Genomic DNA, 12,468 nt, shown 5'->3' with positions numbered 1-12,468 from the left:
TTTATGCAGAAATTTAAATCAATGTGGGTTCTGTCCAAACGGGTGGTTGGTGTGATATATGGTTAGGTTAGGTTAGGTTATCTTATTGTAAATTAAAGAAAAAATAATGAATTAAAGCGACTAAAACTATGGTAAACAAAAAATAATTAGCTAACGCCTATGTTGTTCCTGTATAGGGAGTTGGCGGGGCCGTTTACACTATCTAACTTTTGGAGACTGAGTAGGCGGTTCAATCTCCAATGGTAGCCAATCAGAGAGATAGCTGGCCCAAGGCTATCACTGATTCATCGGTACGCAGTGAAGAAGGCGGCAAGCTAGTGCCGCCATCTCGTGGTCTCTAACCCTAACACAATATTTTTAATGTCTGAAAATAGTGTGGGTTCTAAGGTCGATTTTCTTGAGAACGAAAAACCCGAGTTTCCGGGAGAAAAAACCCGCTAGCCCATGACAGAGATCGAATAACTCGGGAACCGGCCGAAAAAAGGCTTAGAAAAAGTTCCTCTAGTCGTCGACTAGATTTGAACCATCAAATCTTTCTTCCTGCTGTCAAGCGCTGAAGAGTACAAACGCCACTTCTACTGAGCTACACAAGCTCTCACTTAGAATTAAATTCCAATTTAAATTTAGAAGAATGCCGGAATAATTAATGAAACCTAAACATCTTAATAATCTCCTCTATTGGAAAGTTCCACAACTGAGCAACTGCTGCAAAGTTGTTTTAGGTCAATATCACCACACCAAATAGTGCCTGTACTTGTGTCAAGAAAAGTTAGATTATCAGTTTTTTCCTTTCAGAGAACATCCAGAATGAGTAACTTAATGTCCACTGTGAATATTGCAATCTCTTCTAACGAAATGTAACGAATATCGAAATAAATATCCGATTGTAAATTAATCTGATTTGCATTTAAGATATAAGGAAAGAACTACAAAATACCAGAACGTCCTGAAATTCTAACGAAAATAAATACATATTTTGTGCTTAACACTATTAGTGGGCTTCCTTTTGATATAACACTTAACATAGTTGGCAAAAATTGACGCCAACTGGTTTTCTGATTAGTTAGAAAACATCGAAGCAATTCACTAATAGTCCACTAATGGCTTACATCAGCACATCATCGAAAAAACCTACCAATATGTGGAAGCATTTTGTGATTTATTTTACGCCCTGTAGTTTCATATGATGAATATTCATTTTTTGTCCATACAAACATTTTCTCTTCATTCCGTTCAATGTTGATCATTCATCAAATTAAAAATGCAAAACCGCTATGTTTACATTCTTCGGCAAATGCAATCACCACTTCGTTTTGATTTGGTTTAAGAATCTCAAAACGGCACAAAATATAAAAAACATTCAACAATGATAAGCCTTATAGCAGCTTATCCCTCTTTCATGGGATTAAGCATGGACAAGTTGCGTTGCTGATGCAATTTAAAGGGTTAGAATTAGGAGTACATAAAACAAAAAATTCACTGTTTCAAGTACAGAAGAAAGATGGAGGAACATTAGAAGAACAGCCCTAAGTTATATCTGAAGAATAAAACAGACATTACCATTGACTAGAACATACGAGGGGAAAAAAGGAAGAAGGAACTACGACAGTCATTATAAATATTGAACTTTGTTCCTATTACTTCCTTCTTACCCCTATCCCCCACACCTTCAAGGTCATCTGTTTGATATCCAAGATTCATTAGCTGCATGTCTTGTCATCGTTACATAGCTCTGTTACTTTTAGAAAGGAAATTATCTTTTATTTAGTAGTAATTAGAATAACAAGTAAATAACATGATTATCATTCTCTGTTATTTATTTTTAATAAAAAATCACATTAATACAAACCGACCCTAAGGAAAATGAAAGTAAATAAACATATTAAATTTGTTGGCATGTGGTACTTAAAAAACTAGAGCCACCCTATTTTTACATTGTGCCCATTCCTTGTTTCAGTGACATTTTTCAAAGAGTTGTATGGAATGAGAGGTTTTTCCTTCACATTTAAACAGGTCAAAACTATTATATTCAAAGTAAAAGAACGAGAATAACTTGGAAGAGCAAATGGTAAATTCTAGCTTACTATTGAATGCGGATATTCCTGCATGCGAGAAGCCTACGTTTGTATTTGTATATTACCTTTAGTGTGGGACCAATCCAGTGGCGACCGGTGAAAATTTAAGTGGGGTGCTGCACATATACAAAAAAAAAAAAAAAAAAAAAAACTCCCCCCCTCCCCCTAATCAGTAACGAATTTATTAATAAATAAATTTGCATATTAAAAATATTTCATCCTCACCACGAACAAACACCAAAGAAAGCTTCGTATCAATAGCAATGACAAGCGCAAACGAATATCGGCGTTAGATCACAGTGCATTTGTTTCGTGTAACGATAATTGAAAAAATATAATTAGTTTCATATTTTCAACAGTGACACTCGTCATAATTCAGCCTTTTATCTATAATAAATAAATAATTATATGTTATTTTAACAAAATAAAATGAGATTTACAAAAAATTGTTCACCTCTCACACGTACCAATAATAAACGTTTCACATCTCGCGCGGAAGCATACCAAAGATACACTGCCATTTGAGCAGTTACAGTTGGGAATGATGTAACGTGCAATGACAAGCGCAAACGAATATCGGCGTTAGATCGCAGTGCATTTGTTTCGTAATTTAAAGCATTAAACGAACAGTTCCAATTATTAACTGTTCAATCAATGTCGAAATATAAGCTGTAACCTTTAACATGCACTGCATTTATATAATATTGTAAGCATTGTTATTATTTATAACACGAACAAAATTTCATTTTTTAATTTTTTCCTTGGAGGTGCTGCAGTGTCGCAGTGTTTATGTACTAGTCGCCACTGGACCAATCACAAATAAGTTCGATAAATAAATATCCAAAGGAGATGAGAAGTCTTAATCAGATTAGAAAACGCACACATGAACACACCAAACTCTTTCGAAAAATTTCTGCACTTCATGTAAACACTTTTATCTAAATACATTGAAGGCACATGAAAGATAAAGAATTTTTCATGAATACCATTCGAAAACAAATAGTTCTTCTTTAAACCCTCTCTGGTACTTTTATGGATGAGACACCAAACACTCTCTTTGAAGCCGTCGTGGGATGAAATGTTTTTAGGATTAGCAGAGGAATCATAACAACCCGCAGAAAAATTCCCAGAATTTCAATTTCTTGTATTGTTAAGAAACAGCCAATAGAAGAAATATTCCCCCAAAAAAAGTCTTGAACAAATGAAAAAATTAAGTTTATTTTACTTTTACGAACCATCCGACATCGGACATTCACGCACTGTGTGATTTGAGAGCACTTGCCAGAGGTTCCAGTATCTCTGCGATATTGGAAATCTCCCCCTTTAAGGCTGTTCCTATCTTTAAACAGAAGGTTTCTGGAGGAGACTTTTTTCGTAAAAGGAACAGTTCTTTCAAAAACTTTTGCTTCAAAAAAAACAAACTTTGTTTAAGTTACTTTTTTGGGCGTTTCTTTGGTGATTTCTTTCTTCATCTGTTTTGTAAAATATCCAGCGTAGCCGATATCCTGAAGTATAGAGAATTCTCGCGAAGCCGAAGGCTGTTTTATTAGTGTGCCCCAATTTAAGATCTTACAATCAATAGGCCAATATTTGGTTTTAAAAGGACAGTGCAGGTCTTAGGGCCGGGGATTAAAAAAAAAGACCTTTAGAACGAAACATGAAGTTGATAGTGTCTGATCTTAAAAAGTTATGGAAAATGCGTGCAAATCTCGTTTAGTTTCCATAAGGAGACTGATTTTTAATTTTATTTATTTTTACTAAAAGGTTACTAGTTTATCTCCATTAAATAGATAGCGATAAGAATGATGGTTTGAGTGTTATGTATTTTGGGTCATCTGAATATTCCGGAAGTGTATTAGTTTGGCCAATAAACACATTGAAATATTAACGTTAATGGCGAAAGTTAGTTATATTTTTATGTGAATCCATCCAAAATTCACTATACGCCTTTACTTTGGTACTGTGGTTGAGCGATGGCGATCTTACAAATTATGAAATTCATCTACACCTAAAATCTCTCATAAACATCCATTGGGATTGAAACCCACAGCGTGTTGACCAGGGAAAAATACCACTCGCTCATCAGTAAACTGTCAAATTCATTTAGCAGTATATTATTTACTAAAATAAAGAGCCCAAAGGCTTTAATTCGGCGATGCAAAATTATATAAATTAAGTGGATATTAAATCCAACACAATGCGAGTGTTTTTGCGCAAGCTCTCTGGTCAATTTTCAATACGAAACTTTTATAGTTTCTGGATTCGGCTCTGAAATTTTGTTGGATTTAATATCCACTTAATTTATGCACTTTTGCATCGCCGAATTGAAGCCATTTAGCTCTTTACTTTAGTAAAAACTTCAGGCACCGACCGACAGTTCGCTTACGGAAAGTACACCTCTCTGACGATTCGAGTTCCTTGGTACTGAGAGTTTTTGCTCTCTTAGGTTTCTTCCGAATCTGGTTCCCGATAAGGGCAGCTTGGATTTCGGGGGAGTTTGCCTGAGAGAGCATTTTGCCAGGGAGAGCAAAACACTCTCCCCGGAGAGGGGCTTTGTTGGTGGATGTTTTCCCTCAAATATGAGCGGTCCTGCTCAGTGGTAGTGTGAGCCTCTCATTGAGTGGATCCAACTGAGATGGCTGATCTTTCGGTCACTCGTAGGGAATGGTCCGGGGGAATCGCCTAATTTTTAGAGAGACCTTTACTTAAACAGTGTCTCTCACGAAAACCAACGAGTTTTAAACGGCTGTCAGACCAGTGAAATCTTGTCAAAATGGACCAATAGGACGCAATATACGCAATACACGAACGCACTTCGGCGTTCGTGCTTCCTATTAGGTTCGGCTGGAGCAACTGGATAGTATGGCCGCGAGTGTATTCCAGCAAGCTTTCTGGTCATTTTTCAATACGAAACTTTCATAGTTTCTGTATTTAGCTCTGAAATTATGTTGAATTTAATATCCACTTAATTTATATAATAGTATATTAGTTTGAAGTAGATGGGTAGAAAACTGCCTTTCTTGGTATTGAACAGTTTATTCAAAATTTCACGAATAACTATACGAATCGAGTTCGATGAAGTTATTTATCAGAGCTGTGTCATGCATATGCATGATCTACTTACTACCTCCGCTTAATCCTTTCAGGTAATTTCACACAAAGTTCTAATGCATGCATTTTATTTTATTTATATAAATTATCCTCTCAGGATCCATTTTGGCTGCCATTCCAGTAATGGCAGCAGTTATCCATTCTTCAACTTGACACCAAACAGAAAATCAGGATTATGTAAAAGTAAAAAGATACCTATTATGAATTTGCAGTTGCAAATTAATTCCCTCAGAAGGGATTTGAACCCAGTATTTTCAGAAAGTATGGTAAGTTATCCGTTCTCATATGGTAGTGGTGGGTTTTCGTCTCGAAAACACTCGAATCGGCCAGAGGAACCCTCGCAATTAACAGACGATACACTGTCCTCACTGTCTTAGCTGCTTCTCATGTATCACAAATAGCTCCTATCCAGAAATATTATGCAAATACGAGTACAGTTCTTTACGGATCTGATATTTCAAAATACATATAGTTTACCAGTTTCCGATGATTAAGCACAGCCCATACAACAAAAATCGTTTCATTCAGTAAAATAGCAGACGGATTTGATATTTTAGCATTAAAAATAAATGTAATTAGGAAGTTGAAGAGGCGAATAGTAGTGATCAATCTCTCGCTATTAGTACACTAACATCAAAATAAACTCAATAATTATTTTGGTTTATTTTTCTGATTAAAATGGAAATTTTTAAAACAGAGTACCGAATATTTTCTAAACGCAGCAGCGCGATACTTATCTAAACATCCGTGATGTGCCAGATGAAGTAAACAAAAGCCGACACTTTCACGAATCATGCGATTTACCGAAACAAAAGGACGGTTTTTGTATTCTGTTCTGAGAAATAACTGATATAAAAAGGTTATGATTCTGCTCTTTCATATTGGAATCGGAATACAAAGAAAATCCGAGAACTTGTTCGGAAACAGCACAAAGTAAATTTTGTTATGTTTGCAGTCCCGCGTTGTTACTGGTATATCGGTATTTCTTAGACGGTAAAAGAATGGATGGTGTTATAAATCACTGCCAAGCCGATCGACTACAGCAGGCACATGAGGTTGTCACGATGTGTAAGCCAGTTGCCAAACTTCACCAGCCATTGATGCAAATAATGTCATGCTTCGTGGACATAACTGGAGATAAAAGTGATGAAGATATATTGCATGCAACTAAATGTGCAACAATGAATAACAGTAAAGTTTCGCTGATGCTTCAACACATTATCTTTCAGTTTTCTCATGATATGTTCTTTCATGATACTGCGAAACACAAACAAGTGTGTTTCTTGTTTATAAGTACATAGAAACTAAACATTCATTTATAATATTACGTTTATCACTGTTTAGGGTAAATTTTATATCTGCAATCGATCAAAATACATGAAAGCTGCCATTATGTTGGAAAATATACTCCAACTAAAGCATTATGTTGTGAATGTTCATTGACATTTTCACATAATGAAATTGAAGGGTTCAATAAATATTTAAATATTTCGGGAATATTTTGTATAATTTCTTTCTGGAGTCTTACACAAAGAATATAAGAATGCATTTGATTTCAATTCAAAATTAAAACCATAGAATTCTACAAATACCGAATTTTGAATTAGTGCAATATTTTAATTATAAGCTAACCAAACAGTGAAACATAATTCAAGTAATTCTATTCCGCACGGTCTGTATTATCATTTGCTAGAATTTCGTTACCCATGGTCTATAAAGCGTGTTTCATATTTGTATAAAGCGGGTTTTTCATTTTATTTATTTCTACGTTTTTTTTTCAAACACACTAAGAATTATGGAAATATGCTCCAAGACAATCCTCCTACATATTAATATAGTGTGCCTAAGATTGCTCTTAAATAACAGTTAAGTATTTAATTCTTGAGTTTAAAATTTGATATTCTTCTATTTTTATTGCAGGTTGCCTTAATAAGGACACAGCGAAAGAACGTTTTCTTTCGCGGCATAGCGGAAATGTTATCTATTTGAATCTTTCCCTTTTTTTGAAGCTTCATTCTGTTTACCTTTCCGCCCTCGGGTTTTTCCTAGTCTTGTTTAAGAACAAAACGATCCGTACACGATTTAGCAGAATCAAGTAAATGAAGTCCTTCGCTTGTACTTTGCCATGGGGAATGCTGTAACTGCACACTATTGAACTTGGGCTATAAGAAAGACACGGCACTCATTAAATCTGTTTTTGCCGAAGAAGGTAATTCAGGTAGTTCTTGTTTCCATCACAACTGAGCAGCTTTTTTTTGATGTCGTTTAAAGTGAAGTTTCATTTTTCTTCGCTTTTCAAATCAGGCCAAGTAATGGAAAGAGGAGGCGATGTATGAGTAATTGACGTACTTTTATAGGAGCAAGTCCTGAAGAGTGATTAGCGGCGATTAACTTTTCTGGATGGAGGGAAAGCATGAACAAATCACACTGATAGGTCCTGGTAATTTAATAAAGGGACTCAGCCAGGATTGACCAGCTTGTTATTATCGATCTGTCTGTGAGTAGGCAAGGAATTTCTATCAGAATCACTTGGCGCGAATTGGTTTTATTCTAAGAAGAAAGAAAGAAAGAAAAAGTAAGAAGGACTATGCCAGCTGAAAAATGAGCAAACATTTACCTTTCTTAACTAAGTCAGCTACTTGCTAATAAGGAAGCTGTTAATTAGGATCGAAGGAAAATGCATGGAAGTTTTAAACAGCGAACAGACAGATTTCGACTATTTCTACTTTAAAGCCAACATTGAGAAAGCAATTTGAGTTACAAACACGTTTTATAAGCATTTGCTGCTATCTTTCTTAAATCGGTGGTGAAGCAATACAAGTAGAGCTTAACAACTTGGTCATCTAGATTTCTTGATATCATTAGTAATTATTGTTAACAAACTACTATTAATAAATGTTTAATATAGTCAAAGTCAAACATGAATTGTGAAACAGTAGAAATTTCCAATTCCTAAATTGGAAAGTCTTGTTTGTTAATTTATATATATTATATATATTATTATTATATATATTAATATATTATATATATATATTAATATATATATTATATATATTATTATTATATATATTAATATATTATATATATATATATTAATATATATATTATATATATTATTATTATATATATTAATATATTATATATATATATATTAATATATTATATATATATATATATATTGTATTTTAGGCAGTCAGGTAACCCTAACTCCAGAGACCATACATGGAACTTCTACAAGTATATGCAGGCCTCTACTATGCGGGTCTGGTGTCTCATATCGGACGGTGAAATTCATCTCCCACCTAAAGACAATCACAGGCAACCATTTCCACAGCGGGATTGGAACACGCAGCCTGGTGGTTGAAGAACGCCAATCAGTTTCGAAAATAGGTAACTCACTTACTGGTAAGAGGTAATTTACTTAAGAAATAGTTATCGTACTTTCAATAGAAACATCACCTCCACCCAAGGAAGGACAGATGATATCTCCCGTTCCTTTGAGGAGAATGGACCGAACTCATTCTCAGACTGACCAACATCATGAACTCTGGTTGATTTTCAGTTACTACAGAACGTAGAGAATGTATGAAGATGAATGTTATTTTAATTTATTTAAAGACTTAAGTATTCCTCCTTCTGTAAAGTGCATTTACAACACTGAATTTAAGTTGTTATATTGTACACATAAAAATACCTTACATTTTATAAGCTCTGAAGATTGCAGCAACATACAGACGAAACCACAAAAGAATATGAATAGAATATCAACATATCTTCCTTTAAAAATTATTACAAATAATTTTTTGAAGCGGGAGATGGTCCTTAAGGACTTCCCACAAAATGAAATGAGCCTACTTGGATGTCAAGTCTATATAGTGTTTATCTCATTTCCATCGAAAGAATCGTTACCCTATCATGAGCTGGCTCAGGTTCACACCATAAATGCATATAAACACGTTTTAACATTATCATTGCGATCAATAAAAAAATTCCTTAAATTGGAATTTCAGGACACTTTATTTGAAGTATTTTGCTGTATTTTGTTGTAGTTATTCACAGAGGCTTTGATTTAATTTGTAAATGACAATGTAATGTCACTTATGCAATCTATTCAACCCACTATTTACTTTCACATAAATGAAGATAATCCCATAACGATACCCAAATAGTAATTTAAGAGAGCAAATATGAGAATAACAAATCCAAGATTTAGAAATATTTGTTTACACACACACACACACACACACACACACAGATCTATCATACTAGTCACAACCCCCACGGAAATGGGAGCGAACCTTTTAAACGGCTGATCTTTCTGAGGAAACAAGAAGCACTCTTCTAAAGAAAGCAGCGTTGAAAAATATTATTATTATTTTAAATAACAAGCTGTAAATACTTTTAACAAAGTTATAAAAAGATTGTGTGGGTTACTTAAATATCACTTACAGTTTACACAGCTCAGTCCCATATAATTCCTTTAATGTATTATCATATGAGCACTTGTTAACAATAATAACTGTACTTTTTACACTTCAGGATATTACTTGAAATATCCTGGTAAAGAAGCTCCTTAAACGAAACGCCACTGAAAATGCTAAACGTCAACATGAGAAGAACACAATTTTGAAAATTAAAACGTATTTTCTTCTTTCTTCAACCTTTCGTTGCTGATGTTTACACACAATGCTTCTCTAGTTGCTGCGCTTATTAAATAAAACTATGATGAAATTAAATGTAGAGCGCGCGCTATGAGCGGGGCGCAGCACGTGCCTGACATAAATAATACAAACTGGCAAAGAAGGGCTTCAGTGAGAGAAATGTAAAGGTACAGCGTGATTGAAAATCGCATATATCGGATGTAACTGATTTTGGAGTAATATAAATTCTTAGGAAAGTTTGCAGGTATCAACTTTCAAGAAACTGGTTTAGTATGAATAAAAAATAAACGATAATTCCATAGGACTTTTTATGTTTTAAAGGCATATTTGGCATGCTATTTTCATCATTACAATTTAAACAGAAATGAAAGAACAGTACTGAACACAAGTAATTTACTCAAATCCTGATACTTGCTTAATTAGACTTATTTTAAAATGCAACGGAGTGATCTCTAAATGGGGTAATGTTTTTGATATCTTTAATGGAAATTAAATGTAATATAAAATATTTTAAAAGCAGCTATTGAATGCTTGCAGAAATACTATTCATCTTAAGAGTCATTGATGGTATTGCGCATAAGATTACATTGTGTAAGTTAGATAAATAGACATAACTGTATCTAAAATTTAAAAGGACAAATATGCCTTCCTTTATTTTTTTTATTGTGACAAAGGAAAGGGTGGTTTCAAAATTCTCGAAGAATGCGAAAATATTATAATTAATTTTGGTTAATGAGATCCACGTATTTCTGGATTTTCTTATTTTGACTATGGAAAAATAAATGAAAACTGATTCGATTAAAGATTTCAGAAATCCTAACCTAGTGTGATATTTGATAAACATTATGCAATCATGGTTGATTTTTCAGCAACATAACACAAAATATTTTTATGAAATAGTATGTAACTAGAAAAATCCGACCGATTCGACGTCACGTTAGTCGTCCCCTGAAAACGAACACCGTACACTTATCCCTAGTTTTAGAGGATTCGAGATAAAAGAATTATAAAGCAGGTTAAAAATTGATTCGGATGTTTCGGTTTCCAGTAGTACTCACTTGTATCATTATAAAAGGCGTATTTTTAACGGAACTCAAAACCCTCCGGAGAATAAACCTTTATTACAAAGGAAGCTCTGGGGAATTGAGATTCAATTCCTTATCAAATTAGTTCTTACCTCGCCACCTGAGTTTCTTTTAAGTTAAAAAATGAAGTCTAATTCTCGTTTGTGAAACTTCAATCTTCTGTCTTGAAGATTTGTTTTGTGATAACACGAAGAATACAAAAGCACAAAAACAAAAGATTTATTTCGTGATAAATAATCTTTACTGTAGAATGCAACAGCTGATCAGCAAATCTCCAGTTATTCATCTTCCAGAATAACAAAAAAAAGGATGAATTTAGTTGCTTGTGTTGATTAATGGACATCTCGTGCTCTCAGAGTAAAGCAGAACATTTATGTGTAACTTTACTAAATACGAGCTTCGCATTCTACTAATCACACATTTTGCTGAAAGTACCAAACCTTTCTTATTGTTTTTATTACTGTGAAATAAAATATGCGTAATGATCATGAATGGAATATCAGTAGAATTTAATAGAAATAATTTTTTCATAATAGTTTAGAATGAATTTTGCTTTGCAAAGTGCGAATTCCTAATAACGCATTAATCCGTTTCTGGTATATCTTTTAAGGGATTAGTTTTTTTCGTCTCCATGTTTCGATTCAGTGCGGATTTCGGAATTAGAAACGTTTAAAATATTAGCAAAAATAACTCTTCCAAAATTATCTCGACAAACAATCTCTGAATTGATTGTTAGTTTCTTTATAGCAATCCAAATACAGATGTAAAAGAACACATGCAGGATATGTTTATTATTTGTAGGTGGGAGCGGAATTGTAGGAACAACGCTTGTATTAAAGCAGATATTTTACACACAACGTAATGTATAATCTTTTCAAAAAATTGTTCAGATTTTAGAATATTTAAAGGTGTTATGTTTATTCGCCTCCATTCGTGAAGTGCATACATCAACTTACAATTCTACATTATTCTCAAATTTCCGAAATATATTTCCATTTTCCTCCTAAATTCAAATTAATTTTGCTTCCATTTTCAAAGACAAGATCATCCGTAATGACGAAGCACTTGTTTATTTTTAAATTTGTTTCCAGCTTCGTCCTCTCACTAATCGTACTTGAGAACAATTTGTAAAGTTTTCTTTTAAAATTTAAGATAAATTCATTTGATTTTAATCACATTAAAAAGTTCCGCCTTTTGAAATATTAACATTAATTAATATCTGAGAATACTCTTTTTATTTGGTGACTTTAAGTGATTAATAAGAGTTCCAAATCATAAGTGTTCTTCTTTAGCCTATTTAAGTAGACAAGTTCTAGAATACTACCCTCCCCTCTTCAAAATTATGGCTGTTGACTACTTCTGTGACGTCACTTAAGGATTAAAAAAAAACTCCGCAGGTTACTTGGTTAAATGTGCTATTCGCATTGCATGGGATTATTTCGATTCCTTCTTCCCCTCATTAATTTTGGCCAAACCGAACTACAACATACGCTGAAGGTTACAAGAAAGTTTAGCACAGCTGAACTATCACATTGT

At 33.7% G+C, this 12,468-nt stretch overlaps 1 long non-coding RNA gene across 1 annotated transcript in view; it reads right to left on the bottom strand.

The window, feature by feature from the left end:
* Positions 1–9,835, bottom strand: part of LOC150104526 (uncharacterized) — a 347,326-nt gene extending 337,491 nt beyond the window's left edge. The window contains exon 1 of the long non-coding RNA XR_016548569.1: positions 9,636–9,835. This is a non-coding gene — a long non-coding RNA (uncharacterized LOC150104526). The remainder of the gene's footprint in view (positions 1–9,635) is intronic.
* Positions 9,836–12,468: the final 2,633 nt, after the last annotated feature.

Source organism: Typopeltis vanoorti, chromosome 7 (genome assembly GCF_054136105.1).
Source record: "Typopeltis vanoorti isolate ZY-2024b chromosome 7, IOZ_Tvanoo_1.0, whole genome shotgun sequence".
Classification (NCBI taxonomy): domain Eukaryota; kingdom Metazoa; phylum Arthropoda; class Arachnida; order Uropygi; family Thelyphonidae; genus Typopeltis; species Typopeltis vanoorti.
The sequence above is the reverse complement of the archived record's forward strand: the minus strand, read 5'-3'. Positions and strand labels throughout refer to the sequence as shown.